Source organism: Nicotiana attenuata, unplaced genomic scaffold (assembly GCF_001879085.1).
Source record: "Nicotiana attenuata strain UT unplaced genomic scaffold, NIATTr2, whole genome shotgun sequence".
NCBI lineage: Eukaryota > Viridiplantae > Streptophyta > Magnoliopsida > Solanales > Solanaceae > Nicotiana > Nicotiana attenuata.
In genome coordinates this window covers 61,455-65,835 of record NW_017674261.1, presented here as the reverse complement: position 1 = coordinate 65,835, position 4,381 = coordinate 61,455, and the positions used below count along the sequence as shown (strand labels likewise).

General features: G+C 33.2%; 1 non-coding gene across 1 annotated transcript; it reads left to right on the top strand.

Moving 5' to 3' along the window:
- The first annotated feature begins 1,720 nt into the window (after positions 1-1,720).
- On the top strand, positions 1,721-1,794 carry TRNAM-CAU. Its single transcript has one exon. It is a non-coding gene; the product is annotated as a tRNA-Met (tRNA).
- Positions 1,795-4,381: the final 2,587 nt, after the last annotated feature.

The following is a 4,381-nucleotide window of genomic DNA, read 5'->3' as shown; positions in this document are numbered from 1 at the left end:
AAAAAATTAGAGAGTCCATTAGTTCATGAATCATGAAGAAAAATTTCTCTCTCGAAATAGAAATCAAAATGGAATTATAGGAAAGAAAGAATAAAAACAAAAAAGAAAAAAGTAAGAAAAAAAAAAAGACATCCCCCCTTTTTGCTTTTGCAATTAGATTCTTTTCTTTCTATTTCTATTTTATTTCATTCCTATTCTCCTTTCTCAGAAAAAGGGCCTTTAACCAAAGTAAAAGATTACTTCGTTCTTGATAGTTATTTACTTACTCAGTGGATAGGAACATACTCTGGATCAGAATCATGGGGAGTACTTCTTGATCATTTCTACGAACGTAAAGCCCCAATTCGAATTCCTTTTATGTACAGAAATATCCTCTTGGATAACTTACATAATCTCAATTACTAATCCTTTGTGTATCTTGGTCATCCTAACCATCCACTCATTTTTGCTTTCAACCTCCCGTTGTGGAAATCCATCTATGGTAATAGATCTTGTTGAATCATATTGAATATTTGACGATACATTCTGTACCTTGCTAAAAAATCAATCCTTGTTTACCAACCACACATTGTCTAACCAAATCCAATTCTCTCTCGATATGTTCCTCAAAAAATCCGATTTGGGCGGATTCTTCCCCCAACTAACGAAGAGATCTTGGAGGAATTGCCACATATGAAATTGAGCACAGTTTTGCAAAGAAGTAGCCCACTTGTTTCTCGAGAAGAGATGGGAAACATGCTCAATATCATTTGATTGAATAGTTGACCCAGCCCCTTGTTGTTTGAAGAAACCCTCCACTTCGATTGGTATTTTTTCACGAAAAGCAGACATGAGATAAGAAATCCGGTGTTTCACTAAGATTTCGAATAGCGGTCCCGAATTCAAGTTGATTCTATTTCGACTCTTCCTCAGAGAAAGACGATCAAACAATTCCCAATCATGGTCCTTGCGGATCGGATCATCCATATAATATACAAAAAGAAACTCCAGATATTTGAGATCTTTCTCTTTGAATAAGATCTCAATTCCAGCGACGGTTTCATTAGATATCTTACAACTAGAATCCCTCTTTTTTCCGATCTAGTTCCTCCACCAACGCGAACCCCAGTTAGATTCAGGCATGCTACACTTTTTAGTTATTGGGAGAACCCAAGTACTCTCTTTCGGATTCAGGAAACAACTCTCAGAGATCTTTTTTCCTTTGGGAAGATACAGGAGCGAAACAATCAACCTATTGATATTGGAAGACCCAACGGATTCTTCCAATGTATCATTTCTGGGTCCAATGGAATTCATAGGTATAGGAAGAAGCCCTATCAAATAGAGATTTTTTCTTTCGACCATATTTCGATTGTTAATACGATATATAAGGACCGCTACTACAAAGAGTATTACACCCTTGATCGTGAAATATCGATTGCTTGTTGAACCCTGTGAATTGCGTGAAAGTAGGATACTCCAAATTCGGGGGTCAAAGAGTTTTAGAAAACGTTCTTGGTGGAAAAAAATGTGAATGAAGGATCCCACTGAATTGAATTGGGTCCATGAATCTAAGAAATGGTGAGAATTCTTGATCTCTCTCAATATCTCTCTCAATTCGAAAATCCAGGATTTGAATTGATGTCCTCTCATTGATTCCTCCTAAATTGCATTGATTTATCCTAAAGATTTCATTTCAATTGGAATTTGGTTATTCACCATGTACGAGGATCCCCGCTAAGCATCCATGGCTGAATGGTTAAAGCGCCCAACTCATAATTGGCGAATTCGTAGGTTCAATTCCTACTGGATGCACGCCAATGGGACCCTCCAATAAGTCTATTGGAATTGGCTCTGTATCAATGGAATCTCATCATCCATACATAACGAATTGATGTGGTATATTCATATCATAATATATGAACAGTAAGAACTAGCATTCTTATTGAGACTATAACTCATAGGNTATATATATATATATATCATACACATCACTGTATGTCACACATAAATCTTCATGGCTACACACAAATATACATATCGGAGATACATCCACAGTGCAAAAATACCATTTCAATTGTCAACTCTATCTAGAAAAGTTGGAAGCTCATACAATTTGAGGATAGGTCTCCACAGTAGACGCTGTGTTTCGAGATTGACTTGACAGTGACAACTTCATATTCATACAATAAAATCAGAAATCAATGTTTGTTGTTGGAAGCACCGATACAAATCTGACTTTCACGCAGGGCGGCTCAAGCACATGTGTGGCTTAAAGACAAAGTTTAATGTGAGGCCTAAATTTTTAAAAGAAAGTTATAATACATATTTTCATTTGAAGTCTAATCTTTTAACTTTTTTAAAATGTAAAGTTGTTAATAATTTTTTATAAACCATTTCCTATAATAACTCCTTTTCAATTGAGAATATAGTCAACCCATTTAATTTCTTGAGACATTATTGATTTTAGGTAAGATTTTATCAATTTTAATTTTTAAAAAATTTCTTTTCGCTGCGGCAATTATTATATGAACCATTAACATTATTCTATAAGCAATATAAGTATTTGAAAAAGAATCAATTCTTTTCATTTGGTTGAGTATATCGATTAAAGTATTATCTTCTACTTATATGTTGGGAAACTATTCATCTACTAAGTCAAATGGCTACTTGATTTACATATCTAAAATTCTTTCCTTTATATGAAAATTTCTAGTTTTGTATTAAAAGTATTAAATATTATTTTTTAAAATACCCATAAACATATTATTTCAAAAAAAAAGAAAATGAAGGCCTCCCAGATTTGGGGGCTAAGGCACAACCGTTATTAGTAATAAATTTAGAGTCGGCACTGCTTTCACGATCAATGGAGGATTGCAATTGCCCACATTGGAAAGGAGTGGCGAGGAAGAAGGATACTGAAGAGACAGTTGGAGAGGGACACCTATTATATCGGTATGATTGGATATTATATCGTGTTTTGTGGAATATGGCTATAGAATACGGAAAAAACTTACCCACACCCGGTGTATACACCAATTCTAGTTAAGTTAATCATAGGAAATAAAATATTCTACTAGAATTTTTTTTTTTTTTTTAAGAAAATCTTTTAGGGTTAGCCGTTTTTATATTTGAGAAGGAGATGCTAGTGAACTTGGCTGATCTGATTTGTGGACAGTAGTAGCATTTTACATAAAATTGTGAACTAAGAAACCATTTCAATGAATAATGATTGGATTTTGTCACGTAAGAAAAATAACTGCTTTTGTTATTATCTTTTTTCAATGAGTAAAACTGAATATTGTCATTACTCTTCGTGTTTTTCCTATTTTATTTTTATTTTTAAAACCCTTTCCAAATTAAGAGGATCTATGGTGTTTCAACACCTAACTGTCGTAGGTGGAGGTGCTTACCAACTGAGCAAGCCTTTCAGGTCTTTGGTTAAGTTTATGAAACTTATCCGGAGGAACGGTGATATAATATGATGGTATTTATAAAGGAGCTCTTAGACATCTTGAATAATATTATAGGCCGCCTTGTTGAATGCCTTTAACAATGATTAGTTTTGTGATTTTATAGCTAATTTTTATGTTAAAAAAGAATTGAATGATCTACTATAAGTTAGTGTAGAGAGGTGGAAGCTAGTATATTTTTGGCTTTCTAAGATCCTAGAAAAATTAAAGAGGGTGTATTTGTAGCAAAATTTTATTTAAGAAGAAAGAATGATAATTTGGGTGGTTAATGAGAAATTTGTTAGCCTTGATTTGCTCCCTTACGGTATTTGTCGTAGAACAACAGAATAGCTAGAATTCTAATAAGCTTATTATTATATTTATATTATTTAAGATTACAAAGAGTAGATGAAGTTAACTATGGTTACATACTACTAATTTATAATTAAATAAGATGACAAATATCATTTAGTTATTGGCTTGGTGTATACACCGGGATGTTTTGGAAAGGTCGAAAAACTTTCAATAGCAATTATGTGTTGCCATCTGGTATCAATTCCCTCCAATAATAAATGTCAAAGTTTGAATCACATTATAATAATTTCGAATTACATTTGGTCTTTCCTATTTTCCTGCTACCTAGTAGAAAAAGAAAGGGATTTTATCTAGATATACTGTCACGAGTCCAATTTCCCTCCGTAGGATGTCGCGATGTTACCTAGGCTCTAAGACTAGGTAAGCCTAACACTTAGGTGTGTTTGGTATGAAGTAAAATATTTTTCGGAAAATATTTTCTAATTTTCTCATGTTTGGTTGGCTTAAATATTTTGGAAAATATTTTCCTTATTAATTCATTTTCCTCCAAATTGGAGGAAAATATTTTCCTTATTAAGAGAAAGGAAAATATTTTCCTTATTAAGAGAAAGGAAAACATTTTCCAAAGCTCCTTC